Source organism: Hyperoodon ampullatus (genome assembly GCF_949752795.1).
Source record: "Hyperoodon ampullatus genome assembly, chromosome: 8".
Taxonomy (NCBI): Eukaryota; Metazoa; Chordata; class Mammalia; order Artiodactyla; family Ziphiidae; genus Hyperoodon; species Hyperoodon ampullatus.
The window spans coordinates 61,669,133-61,684,489 of NC_136921.1; the positions used below are offsets into that span (position 1 = coordinate 61,669,133).

The window sequence follows — 15,357 nt, forward strand, 5'->3', positions numbered from 1 at the left end:
AGACACACAAACCAGAGAAAAACACCTCCTGCTCTGCTACTTGCTACCTGTGTAATCTTGGGCAAGAAACTTAACCTTTCTGAGCTTCAATTTCCTCATGTAATAATAAATAAGACCCACCTCATAAGGGGGTGTTTTTAAATAACAAAATGTCCCTTAACTATTCGAGCCAGAGCTTGACATACAGTAAGTGCTTAATAAATTGTAATTAACATCATGAAAATTTCTAAATACATTAGTCTGTTGTTCTTAGCAGAGCACTAGCCAATAAAAAGCATCTTGGAAAGTAAAGATTCATCAGTGGTATGCTATTCAAAAATTCGTTATACGATGCATCTTTTTAAATAAAAATATTTGGCCTTGCTTTTAAGCAATCAATAAGCAAATACACAAACACAACACTTTTTTTTATTAGTTTCTGCTTTATAACAAAGTGAATCAGTCATACATATACATCTGTTCCCACATCCCTTCCCTCATGCATCTCCCTCCCACAAACACAACATTTAACTAATTATTTTTTTTAATATTTTTTTAAAATTTATTTATTTTTGGCTGCTTTGGGTCTTCGTTGCTGCGCACAGGCTTTCTCTAGTTGCAGAGAGCGGGGGCTACTCTTCATTGCGGTGCGTGGGCTTCTCATTGCGGTGGGCTTCTCTTGTTGCAGAGCAGGGGCTCTAGGTGCGCAGGCTCAGTAGTTGTGGTGCACAGGCTTAGCTGCTCCGTGGCATGTGGGATCTCCCCAGACCGGGCTCGAACCCGTGCCCCCTTCATTGGCAGGTGGATTCTTTACCCCTGCGCCACCCGGGAAGTCCCGTTTTTTTAAATATTTATTTATTTATTTGGTTGCACCAGGTCTTAGTTGCGGCACACAGGCTTCTTAGTTGCAGCATGCGAATTCTTAGTTGCAGCATGCATGTGGGATCTAGTTCCCTGACCTGCAATTGAACCCAGGCCCCCTGCATTGGGAGCTCGGAGTCTTTAACCACTGTGCCACCAGGAATGTCCTTAACTAATTCTTCAGTATCTGAATAATCATTCATCTTGGTGAAAATTCATTATTTTTAATATTGAAATTTTGTGGAAAAACTAGTCATGTTTTATAAGAATAAAGGAACCGTCTAATAATATTTCAAATTTCATCTACTAAAGAATCTTTTTGATAATACTAAGGTTAACATTCTTGGACAATGAATCTGCTAGAATAAGGAAATGGCCATAAATGATAATATATTTTTACCAATTATTTTCATCCAAAATTCTATTCCAAAAACACTATTTAGTGTTTTTCTTTAACCAAATGTAATTAAGATGGTATTTCAGATCATCATTAATATTAATCAACTGTGTAACCAAAACATCACTGTTTTTTTTAAATTTTAATAAAATCAAGAGTTAAAATTGTTTCAGACTAGTCTCAAAGGAAACAAAAAGAGAAAAAAGGTTTAAAGCAAAATGTGTACAAAATACATAAAAATAACATAGTATTTCCAAAATAACATAACATTTCCAGAATGAGACCCCTGGGAATGACCAGAATATAATTGTTGGAAATAATATCCCTCCCACTCTCAGTAGCCTATTACATCAGAGACTTATTTCTTCAAATCCGGACAATGCAATAACCTTCTGTTCTCTCTTCCTTTAAATCCTTCTTCCTCCTGTCCATCAGCCAGTTTTCAATGGCATCCCAACCACCAAGAATGTTAAGAACTGACCTGCTGTGCTTTCCTTAACTCAGACCTAATTATGTCACATGCTTACACAAAGATATATTCTAATGGGGAAGACAGGCGCATAGATACTTAAACAGGTGTGTGTGTGTGTGTGCGCGCGTGCATGCTCACATGTGAGTGTACATGCATGCATGAGTGTGCATGCACAAAGTATTACGAGAGGATAAACCAGAGGTCAATTCATTTTGCCGACCATAAGTCAAGGAAGAATTCATACAACTGATGGTAGCTGGGTGAAAGAGTACCTACAAAAAAGATTCAAAGCTTCAGGCCTTGGGCATCCATTATCAAGTCTCAATCTATCCTGCTCCAAGTGCTTCCCACACTCTCCTCACGTGGACCTAGATGTCCTCATTCTCTAAACATAGTGGACACTTTGCTGTCACCTGGCCTCTGCCAGTCCCTCTGCCTTATATAGTAGTTAAATGACTATGCAGTTATTTAAAATGATGTTGCAGAAAAATACTTAATGACATGGAGAAATGTCCATATTATAAAATGAAAAATGACAAGTGAAAATACAGCTAAAGGTAATCCATAGGTAATGGATTGCCTATGAAAACATTAATGGTAATTTAATTTTTTTTTCTTTTTTTCTCAATGCTTCTCTGGTTTTCCAAATTTTCTAAAGTAAACAGTAACTTTGTAAATGGGGGTAAAAATACAAATTTTAATGCAACTCATCACTCTATTTATAAATAGTATCACTTCATGAAGCCTTCCCTGACATCCAAGCCAGAATTATTTTTTCCCTCCCCACTGTACCATTAGATGCCACTATTAGAACATTGGTGCAATCTGCTTTGTAACAGGTAATAGTCTATGTGTCTTCTCCCATTTGATTTAACCTGCTGAAGAGAGGACTATGTGTAAGTCATCACAGTATAGGCTAAATGGAATATGCCTGGGCTTCTGAAGACAATCCCCCAAAATGAGGAAATTTTAAAAATAGCCTGTGCGTTACTTTAAAAAAAAAAAAAGAGTATTGACTGCCTGGTTTTGAGAAGGATAATCACCATTAAGTTCTCAAGTGGGTTGCTCCCATCTATTGCCATTTAGTCCCATCCCACATATACTGTCTCTCTCAAATTGACTACTGAAACATTTTTTCTTTTGTCTGAAGGGTTCAGTGAAGCAGTGCTTAAATGGAGATCCTCAGGATTTCTTAACAGATACACATCTATCATTTCAAAATGCCAGTTACTTAAGGATTTGGTTAGTAGAATATCAGTTACCCAAAGTGTTACTATATTAAATAAGTTTAGAATTATTTGTCTTTATGTGAGTATAAGATTTCTGAATTAACTAGAAATTTAAATATGTTTGGTGGAGCAAAGGTGAAAAAACTTTTCATAATGTTTGGCTTTTATTTAGAACTAGTTTCAAAATGACTAATAAATGAAGCAGCATAAATTCTAGAAACAGAACGTTTCTGGGCAAAATCAGGAAACTCCAGCCATTCTAATATGCAAAGGATTCTTAACTCTTTCCTATAAAAAGAGGTAAATGTTTCAGTACATTTGATAAAAAGTCATAAAAGGATTCTAATATTTCATCTTGGTGGGGCTATTTTCTCCATGAGATCAACTGCTACTTTTCAGCATGCTTTAGAATAGACTACATATGAGTAAGAGGGGCCACAAAGAACAGAATGTTATGAAGTAAAGAGCTATTTTATCCACCCTAACTCTCCTATCCCCAGAGGTCTGAGCAGTAGGGCATAAGGACAAGGCAAATGGCCTTTTACACAGCAATGTTAAACTGTCGACTGAATGACAACTGTATGGAATAAAGAAGGTATTAAATTCTAATAACAACAACAGGATCTGTAGATTTTTATTTCTTGTATTGTTTGTCAACTTTTATAAATAAGCAAATGAGGAGATAACAGTTTAACTACTAAAGGATAATTTGCTCTACAAAATAACATGTCATGAGTTGGTTTTATATATTAAGCTACATGAAATATAGATTTAAGTTATTACAGAGAGAAGACAAGGTAGAAAAACTTGAAACCCAAAATAGGAATAATACCAACTGAACTTCATTTGAGCATCTCAAAAATTTTAATATAATAAAACATATTGTTCATTTTATAAAAAATCAATTTGCCATCAATTTTTCAAGAACATATCTTCTGCATTTAGCAAAACACACTACTAAGAATTCTAGAAAATGCAAACCAATCTACAATACAGAAAGCAGATCAGCAATTGCCTGGACACTGAGATTGGAGGTAGGGGGCGTTTGACTTCAAGGGGGCACAAGGGAACTTTCTGGGGTGACAGAAACATTCCAAATCATAATTGTGGTCATAGTTACACAACTGTGTACTTTTGTCAAAACTCACCACGTTGCCCACTTAAAATGGGTACAGTTTACTGTAAGTAAACTATACCTGAATAAAATTGATATAAAAAAATACACTCTTAGCAGTTGATCATGGCTGACAATCATCCCAATAACCTAATGATTTCTTTGTAAATTCATTGTGTTTCTGACACACAAGGCTAAAGATACCATGAGTAAAAACTAGCTGAGTGATATCACTAGTTTACAGTCACCAGTCACAATAACGTACTACTGAGCTTAATGCACTGCCACCCACACTGTGCTTACCACATATTACTTTATATTACTGGTTAGTTTTTTTTTTCTCCTGAATAGGTCTCCAGGCAAAAAAATTTGCCATGTATTTATTAGCATCCTGCAAGCTCTAGCTCAATTTGTTTCACAAACTAAAGGGTTTACACATTGATTTACACCATGAAATACTTCAGACAAGTAATGTCATTTCTTCCTAATGCTAAAAAAGCAACAGCTTTCAAAAAATATAAGAACAGCTATATTGATTTCTCATGCTGGACAGTGTTATTTTAGAAGATTAATCCAGACTTTTTAATAATCACGTTTTAACTATTATTTCATATTTGAAAAAGTAAATTCTTTAATAGGTATTAAAGAGGCAACAGAACTTATAAAACAAGCTACTGTATAAGAGTATAGTTTCTTTAAAGTAAAAATATACAATTTTTTGTATAAAATAAAAAAATACAATTTTATTTCTTTCCATTATGACAGTGTTTCTACTGTACATAAATTTTACTAAAATGATTACCAATAATGTATCTATTTTTAAAAATAACATATCTCACTCACACTTAATATAAGAAATTGGTTTAAGATAACTTGTTTCACAAATCTTAAGAAAAAACACTTAGTTTACTAATTATTATTTTAAAAATTAATTACACAGTAATCAAGCCAGTGTGGTACCAGTGAAAGAACAGACAAATAGATCAAAGGAACAGAAAACAGAGCCCAGAAATAGACCAACACAAATATAGTCAACTGATCTTTGACAAAGGAACAAAGGCAATTCAATGAAGGACAGTTTTTTCTACAGCTGGTGATGGAACAACTGGACATCTACAGGTAAAAATTTGAATCTAAATATAGACATTATACCCTTCACAAAAAATAACTCAAAATGGATCACAGGTCTAAATGTAAAATGAAAACCTATAATACACCTAGAAGATAATACATGAGAAAATGCAAATGACCCTGGTTTGGCCATGACTTTTTAGACACAACACCAAAGGCACAATTGGGGGCGGTGGGGGGGAGGGAAGCTGGTAAGTTGGACTTCATTAAAATTAAAAACTTCCTCTCTACAAAAGACATGTCAAGAAAATAAGACAACCCACAGACTGGGCAAAAATATTTGCAAAAAAAATACCTAATAAAGGACTCATCCAAAATACACCAAAAAAAAAAATCTTAAAACTCAACAATAAACAACCCAATTTTTTAAAATTTATTTTTATCGAAGTATAGTTGAATTACAATGTTGTATTCATTACTACTGTACAGCAAAGTGGCTCAGTTATAGATGTATATACATTCTTTTTCATATCTTTTCCATTATGGTTTATCACAGTATATTGAAATATAGTTCCCTGTACTATACAGTAGGACCATGTTGTTTATCCATTCTATATATAACAGTTTGCATCTGCTAATCCCAAACTCCCACTCCTACCCTCTCCCACACCCCTCCCTCTTGGCAACCACCAGTCTATTCTCTGTCCCTGATTTTGTTTCTGTTTCACAGATAGGTTCATTTGTGTCATAGTTTAGGTTCCACATATAAGTGATATCATATGGTACTGAAAAAACCCAATTTTAAAATGAGCAAAAGATCTGGACACCTCATCAAAGATGATATACAGATGGCAAATAAGCATGTGAAAATGCTCAACATCATATGTCATTAGGGAATAGTAAATTAATACACACCTATTAGAACGGCTAAAATCCAAAACATTAACAACACCTGAAATACTGAAGAGGAGGTGGAGCAACAGGAGCTCTCCTTCATTTGTAGTGAGACCACAAAATGGTTCAGTCTCTTTTGGAAGACAGTTTGACAGTTTCTTACAAAATTAAAACTAAACATATTCTCACCATACAATCCAGCAATCATGCTACTTGGTACCTACACCCACACAGAAACCTGCACACAAATGTTTACAGCAGCTTTATTCAAAATTGCCAAAACTTGGAAACAGCCAAGCTATCCTTCAAAAGGTGACTGGATAAACGATACATCCAGTGGAATATTATTCAGCACTAAAAAGAAATGAGCTATCAAGCCATGAAAACACATGGAATAGTCTTAAGTGCATATTGCTAAGTGAAAGAAGCCAATTTGAAGAGTCTACATACTGCATGATTCCAACTATAAGATATTCTGGAAAAGGCAAAACTATTGAGACAGTAAAAACATCAGCGGTTTGCCAGGGGATTTACAGGAAAGAGGGAGGGAGGGATGAATAGGTGAATCACAAGGGATTTTTAGGGCAGTGAAGCTATTCTGTATGATATTACAAGGGTGAATACATGTTTCATTATACATTTGTCAAAACCTTTAGAATGTCTAACACAAAAAGAGTGAACTCTAATTTAAACTAAGGACTTTTGTTGATAATGATGGATCAATGTTTGTTCATGGATTGTAACAAATGTACCACTCTGGTGGGGATTTGATGGTGGGGGAGGTTAGGTAGGGGAGACCCTCTGTACCTTTGAACCTAAAACTGCTCTAAAAATTAAAGACATTATTTTTAAATTAATTACATAAGAAATTACTTTAAAGTCAATTACCTGAGAAAGTGCTTTCCTTTTTAAAATCCAGATCTTGTGTGTGCAGTTTAACATGGAAATGCAATGCAATGGCTCTCCTGCTCATAAACCAAAAGGATCCACCTTTTCTTTAAAACATGTCAGGTCATTTAAAAAGTACCTTTCTCCAAGAGAAGTTCATGGTTTGTGGTTTTATGAGAAATTCAACAAGCTTCCCATATTGAGGAGCAGTTCTTATTGTCAAAATCTTAAGTTTTACAATGACAGCTTCACTTTTACAATGATGGTTTCAAAAGATTATGTTCCCAATGCCAATAAAGAAACGTATGCACCAAACAGTTAACATGTACCAGTATGTGTCGACACAAGGGCTTTACCATACTACATACAATTGATTTCTTCACTCAATCTCTTGACATTTATTGCTTTTCTCTACCAATATATGAAAAAATTAATGCTTAAGGGCCTCCCAATACAAAATATAATAATAATTAAGAATTAACAGTATAAAAGTACCACATTAAATATAAAGCAACTTTAATTCAGACATCCAATTTTACAAACAAAAATTAAAATGTAATATTAAGATCTTTAACCACTGGCTTCTTAATATTTTCACAAAGAAACCACCCAACAATGTTGACCATGATATTTTTAAGTCTAGTAAGAGATGGATCATTTAGGAAACAATCAAAATTTGGGGGAGTGGGGGTTAAACAACAATAAAGTCAACAAAAGGGTTTTTAGTCTGAGGAATGGTATAGTCTTAAACTCTTCATAGATATGTGAACTGAAGAAAAAGAGAAGGCAGGAGTTATAAGTATAGAAAAAGCTATCATCCAGACAAGGTGATTAGCAGCAAAATATGTGAAATTACCACAAGATGATTTTAGATTAAGACATTAAAACCATCTTGAGGGCTTCCCTGGTGGCGCAGTGGCTGAGAGTCCGCCTGCCGATGCAGGGGACACGGGTTCGTGCCCCAGTCCGGGAGGATCCCACATGCCGTGGAGCAGCTGGGCCCATGAGCCATGGCCGCTGGGTCTGCGCGTCTGGAGCCTGTGCTCCACAACAGTGAGAGGCCCGTGTACCGCAAAAAAAAAAAAAAAAAAAAAAAAAAAAAAAAAAAAAAACCATCTTGATATCAGATTTTTATTAAAGCTAAAATTTATACACACTACCAAACGTAAGGTAGATAGATAGTGGGAAGCAGCCGCAGAGCACAGGGAGATCAGCTCGGTGCTTTGTGACCGCCTGGAGGGGTGGGATGGGGAGGGTGGGAGGGAGGGAGATGCATGAGGGAAGGGATGTGGGAACAGATGTATATGTATGACTGATTCACTTTGTTAGAAAGCAGAAACTAATAAAAAAAAAAGTAAAAAAAAAAAAAAGCTAAAATTAGCATTCAAAGGATTCAAATCAACATTTTTTTAGAAACTATATATTATATGTGAAACACTATGACAGATGCCTGCCTCCAATGGACTTACAGTCTCAATGTAAAGACACAATGGACACAAGACAAATCAATATTAGTCAGAAAGGATAAGTGATCAGTTGAGAGAAGCATGAGAAAGAAAAATTATGGTTGATTGAGACATCTTTAAGTCTTAATAATTTGGGAGAATGAGTTTCCATTAAATGAGGTAGTAAATAGAACCACATTTTGCAAGGAAGATAAACAATTTCATTTTGAATGGGAATTTTGAGGTATTATTAGTATTTAGTAAGCATTTGGAGCTCAGGAGAAGTCAATGCCAAACTGCTAATCCAAAAATCATTAGACTATGAGATGATGGATGATAACTAAACTGATTGTGGTAATCATTTCATAATATATGTAAGTCAAGTCATTATGCTGTACACCTTTAACTTCTACAGTGTTTTTTTCAGATCTCAATAAAGCTGAAAGAAAACCAAAAAATAATAAAAATTAAACTAGAGGTGAAGATTAATGACACAGGAGTAGACGAAGTCACTCAGGAAGAGAAAACTAACCTAGAAAAAAAATGGACTGAAAATGGGTCTTTGGAAAGCCTCCTGATTTAAGGGGTAAGGGCAGGGGGAGAGGAAGCGTAACAAAAGGGAGGATGAGAGGGAGTGACAAGGAGCACACCAGTGAGCCAGCAGAGACAGTTTAAAAAAAAAAAATGACAGTAGGAAGACACTGTTACCCTAGTCTCTACTCCAGAAACAAACCAAAAAAAAAAAAAAAGCAAAAGAACAAAAAATAATGAATACCTCATCTTCAATGAAACAAAGACACAGCCACAACCACAAACCACAAACTATTAAAAAAAAAAAAAAGAAAGAAAGAAAAATGTGATACCTGGAATCAAATGAGGAGTCATGCTGACCACACCCCCTCAGATCTCAGGCAGGATAAAGACTTCCCTAAAGTTGGAACAGTTCTAAACTCCATTCAAGGAGACTCTGATTAGAGCAATGATGTTTAAGCATTAGGAGAAAATAAAAGAAGTTTCTCCAGAAAATCATGGCCTATACCACAGAAGGACAGAGGAAACATCAACATGTTTTTATTGTCAATGACTAGCTTCCAAGCTCAGAGATAGTGCCAAATGGGAGGAAAGAAACAGGAAGGAGTTATCATCAAACCACTCCTGTGACTCACAGGAACTCAAAGTCACAGTGACCTTCACAGAACTGCAAACTGAGGTGAGACATGTCCCCAGATCAAAGGAACCATCTTGGATGAAGAAATGTTTAAGTTAAAAGAGTCCATATGGAAGTGCAAACTGATGTCATTTATCCCCTCTCCCTACTACTCAATACTTGCATTTGACCTCATACTTTTTTCAGGTAATACCTGTTTTTAAAGGAATTAATAAGCCCATTCAAAAATGAGTACGAACTAGAAAGGAATCAGCAAAAAATTTACACAGAACTACTGAGGATTGGAGTGGAAGGATATAAGCAAATGACAGATGAAAAAAGATAATGTCTTAGGAAACAGAGGAATTACTCACAAATAATTTTCCACAGTTTAAATTACAGAGAATATGAGCTACTCAAAGAAAAGTATGAAATATCTAAGAGAAGATAAGAAAATTAAGAGAGGAAAAAGCAAACTGTAAGGCTAAAGAAGCTGGAGATTGAGGGGAAAAAAAAGAAAAAAAAAACATAGATTAAAGCCACAAAATAAGTAACAAAAAAAACACAACATGCAATACTGAAACAGTAAGAAAAAGAGAGAATGGGCATTAAAAAAGCACACAAAATGAAAAGTTTTGAAAGATATATGAGTTGAGATGAGATGATCAATATAGAAGATGAAAGAGATCTAGCCAATACACACTTGACACTCTTGCAAAAGAAACCAGAACAAATGAAACAGAAAAAAAAGCAATATAATAAAAGAAAACCTTCTCTTGGGGGTGTGTGTGGGTGGGGGTGGGATAAAATACTTAAAAAAGAAAACGTTCCAGAAAAACTGGATTCAAAACAATTAATACTAAGACATATCCTCATGAGGTTACAGAATTTAAGAAAGAGAGAAAATAAATATAAATTATGTCAGTAAAAAGGCCAAGAGTGGCCTTAGACTTTTCTATAGCAGCATCCACTATTATCTGGAGATGACAGGGCAATGTCTTCAGAGTTCTAAGGGAAAGATATAACACCCAATTATGTGATGCCCAGCCAAACTGTCCATAAAGCACAAAAGCAACCTACAAACACTTTCAAGCATTCAATTACTCAAGAAATTCAGCAACCATGAGCTCTTCTTGAAAAAATATTTATACATATAGGTAGATATATAAACAGATATAGATAGGCTTAGATGCAACCAAAAACAAAAAACAAAAAAAAACAAAAAAACACCTGATAACCAAATTCAGCCAGCCAAGAAATGAATCAAAATAAAGAATTAAAGAAGAAAGACATGGAGGAATGTGTGGATGTAAATAGACTATATTTATTTTTACAGAATAGAGATAGAACAGGTTCTTTGTCCTCTTAATGAATGGATCTTTACAGAGAAAAGCCATATTCACAGAGTATGATTAAAATACAATGCTGCTTTAATGCTATCTCCCATTATCAAGTGCAAGAAAAGGAGAATAAGAAGGTACAACATATACTAATAGGAGAAAACTAGGGAAAATTATTCCAATAGGTACCCCAAAGAAATGGGGCCATTCCATCTCTGGTCTTCCAGAAATAGAACTTCAGTCAGCAATCTCAGCAAGTATAGCAGAAGTGACATGGGCAACAGCCTCAGAATGCCCTGGGAGATGCTCACTGGACCTCTGCTTTTATAGAACCAACTGGATTTAGTACTAACTCTTTTTGAGAGTGACCCAGGGTTTTACTTTTCAGGAATAAATAATCCATCAATCTTTTAAAAGTACACAACTAAAAGAAAATAACAAGGGGCAGTATAGGGGTAGGGGGGCAAAAAGGGTTATTATGGGATAATGTGAAATCATGTGTGTGAAGCTCTTGAAAATTGTAAAGCACTATAGAATTTAAAGAATCTTTCAATTAAAAATAAATAAAAATAAAAATAAATATTAAAAATGCCATCATTTACTCCTCATTTCCTACAGAGTGAATTCTAAACCAGTAAGATTTTCAAAACCATTTGCATTCTGACCCCAGGATGCCTACAGAGTTGATTTCCTGTTAAGAGCTCTCTTCCTCAATAGCACTGAACCAATAGGTATTCTTTTAGTCCAATGTATGCTTTTCTGGCTCCATAGTTCTGTTTCTATTTTCCTTCCTAATGGCATGCACCACCTTCACTAACTCTGTAACATTAAAGGCTATTTACTATGCTAGGGCTGTGTCATATGCAGTGGTCTATACGAACTTTTTAAAGTGACCCTAACATCCAATTTCTACTTCAATTTCATATAGTCTATTTTTATATAGTTTTTGCTACTTGACCTACACATCAATTCTTCAAAAAACAAAAAAGAAAATTAAGAAAGAAAAGAAAATAACACTCTTATATTTCAAGGACTACACTTAAGCTAAATAAGCAAACTATTATTTTATAATCAAGTTGTATGAGCCAAAACTTGATTTTACCCTGCAGGATTCAGTTTCTCCATCTACTGACCAAAGGAATATATTTTCCTTAAAAAAAGAAAAAAATGTGGTACTTGTTTAGGGGCATCAGTCCCCGAGAATGGTATTTTCTTAAGGACCACTTAGGAAGACCATCTGTTCTTTTAAAAAAAAGACCAGGAAGTAAGCACTGAATACTGTTAAATACAAAACTAAGATTAAATAACTGAAAACTAGTTACAAAACAGAATGCAAGTGTTACACAACTTGACAAGGTACAAATTTAATATAAGTAATAAGAATTAGGAGGTAGGAAAAGGGAAATATATTAATTTCTTACTTTTCATTGCAGGAAATAAACTGATACAATAACATATATAGTTAATTTTTAAAATATAATGACCCTGATCTGTTACCATTTTTCATAATTTTTTTCTACTTTAGTGAAATCAGATATTTCTTATTATAAGGGATCATCTCTTAATTACTGTAACTCCTTTTGTTTTTAATTTCTTTTACTTCTGTAAAAATCAAGTAATATTACTTTTATTTAAGTGAAAGTAGTATGTAGGATGATCCTATCCTTATAATTTATCTCTTATTTCTCCATCTATAAATCTATGTATATATGTGGGCATGTGTGGGGGGTGGTTTTGTGTGCATAGAAGGAGAAAAAAATGTCTGAAATGATGTTCCAAATTATAATAATTATTTATTTGTAGAATTAGTTATTTTTAAATTTATTTGCCCTTATTTTTTAATAGTGAGTTTTTATATAGTGAGTACCTAAATCATTTAATGCAAATCTGTATTTTAAGAATTTGGTAAGGCAACATCATAGAAATCATGAATCTGACTCAGAAAAGAAAATCATACATGCCCCCACATATTTCCATACTCATTCAGTTATTTCTTCCCTAATTTATTTAACCAGTAGCTGTCTAGTATCCACTATGTAGAAGTAGGACATGAAATTGTCTTAAACATCTTATGTGCCATCAAATACTTAATAAGAGACAGTTTGTACTAGATAATTATAAAGCATATATAAAGCATGTAATGTTCTAGTAAAAGGCACTGATCATATGAAATTTAAAACCTGAAAGAATAAACACAACACAAATACCCCTAACAAAATTTTAATTCATTCTTAGTGGATTTTTTTTTTTTTTTGCAATATAGAAGAGAAGGGATTTTTTTAAAATAAATAAACAAAAAACAGGATCACCTTTTCTTTTTTTTTTTTTTTTTTGGTACGCGGGCCTCTCACTGTTGTGGCCTCTCCCATTGCGGAGCACAGGCTCCAGACGTGCAGGCCCAGCGGCCATGGCTCACGGGCCCAGCCGCTCCGCGGCATGTGGGATCTTCCCGGACCGAGACACGAACCCGTGTCCCCTGCATCGGCAGGCGGACTCTCAACCACTGCGCCACCAGGGAAGCCCGAACAGGATCATCTTAATGCCAATCTTTAATTAAACAGAAAGGAAAATCTAAATAAATAAAAATGCCATCTCAACACAGTGGTTTAGGGTTTGAGCCCTTCTACTTAGAAAAGGGACTATACTTCCCCTGCTAAGAAAAACTATTCTCTCTCACTCGGTGTTCTTATTACCCAATACCTTCCACCTCAGGATATTCCCTTCAGTCACCTCCCTCCGTAGAGTCTACCAGTCTAATGCACTTTTTGGAATAAAGGAGAAATTCTAATGCCTTCTTAGCATATTTTCCCCCATGAACACATTTAATCAAATGCCACGGCTCCAGTTCCTCATCTCACAATGGTGTTGTTCTCTTTAAGAAACAATCCATAAGAATTTAACTGGACAAGCGAAGTGATGGAAATCACCAGATTATGGTGAACTATTTACTAGAAACATTCTAAATTCCCAGCGGGGAGGTGGTAATATTTTAACAGAAATGATCACTGGCAAAACCTAAAAGGAGGTATATATTCAAAAATATGTACACTGGTTCACATCCTTGGTTTACATCTGGTTTTGCTCTGAAATGGGGGAAAGCCCAGATAACAACTCTTTGAAAAGGTTAAACAAAACTTTCCCCATTTGCTTTCTGAAACCCACATATATAATGACATTTGTTGGCTGAGTCTTCACATGTGCCTTGCAAAAAAATGTGGTAAACAATCTCAAAGATGATGCAAACTGCAGGTATGCAAAAGGAAATGTTAAAAAGTGTACTATTTATACCGTGTTGAAAGCTCTTAGGGAGATGATTCAAAAGCATTGTTAAATAATTCTTTGAAACTTGAAGTAATTGCATCTAGCACCAAAACACAGATTTTATAAATATGAATGATGAACTTTATATAAGTTATGAATTGCATATATCTTGCTATTTTGAAAAACTGTTTTGCTGGAAGACAAATAATGTGATTATGCATCACCTTCTTTTTATTTTTTTTGTCCCATTATTCTTCATACCAACACAGAAGAATTCAGGGGGGAAAAAATGAAGTTCATCCATTCAGTTATCTTTGAAACAAGCACATCTAATTTTCTCTCCACACCAAGAGTTAAGAGTGGAGAGAAAAAGGGAAGAAAGGAGGAGCATTAACAAGATGGAAAGTGAGGCTTAGGTAGAAGCAAGAATGAGACATGTGGGCTTATAACATGGTGCTGTTCTCCCACAGAATGGAAAAGGGAACAATGACATAAGATACATATAGAAAAGGTCACAAATATGAGCCACAAACCATGGTTAGAAAATGTGAGATTACTTAGTGAGTCAGACACTGCCACCCAGCTCAGGCACCAACAATCACCTCCTGCCACAGCAATGGGGAATGGCTGCTGGACTTCCCGTCATTAGAAAGTCAGGTGTGGCACCTGCTGCTACAGCTGCTATTCTTGGCTTTGGCCGAGGACTGTAACAATAAAGAATAATTGTAAGAGGACAGTCATTGTAGTCATGTAGGCCTGGACTCACACCCCACATCTTCTAGTTCTACTCGCAAGATTGTTTCACCTCTGTGAGTCTCAGTTTGCTCATGTGGATAACAGTTCACAGGACTGTCGCAATAAATAGTTGAGGTGATGAGTGTAAAGCACCTGTACACTGCTTGGCAGGAACACAGAAAGAGTTCAACATGTGAGCTCCTTTCCCTATGTGCCTCTTATGTGGTTTCCTATATAACACAGTTAGATCTAAAACATTCAAAACTATACTCTTCCAAGCACTAACAAGAAAAGCTGCTAAATTAAGTTTTTAAATAGTGGTTTTGGAGTCTGTACGTTGATACAGTGATCTTTGAGGGTTCCTTTCATCCTTATGGAATACATCTCTCAGCCAAATAGGGAACAAGTGTAGTATGGTGCAAAGGTGGCTGGAACAGACATGACGACATCTGGGTTCTGGCCATGGCTCTACTAGTCGTGCTCTGGCAAATTACAGCAGCCCTGGATCTCCGTTTCCTCATGTA

At 35.2% G+C, this 15,357-nt stretch overlaps 1 protein-coding gene across 1 annotated transcript in view; it reads right to left on the bottom strand.

Moving 5' to 3' along the window:
• Nucleotides 1-14,804, bottom strand: part of GTDC1 (glycosyltransferase like domain containing 1) — a gene marked incomplete at its 3' end in the record, with an annotated part of 324,823 nt that extends 310,019 nt beyond the window's left edge. The window contains exons 1-2 of the mRNA XM_079710265.1: nucleotides 14,701-14,804; nucleotides 13,147-13,384 (exon numbers count right to left, since the gene is read on the bottom strand). The remainder of the gene's footprint in view (nucleotides 1-13,146; nucleotides 13,385-14,700) is intronic.
• Between the last annotated feature and the right edge of the window lie 553 nt (nucleotides 14,805-15,357).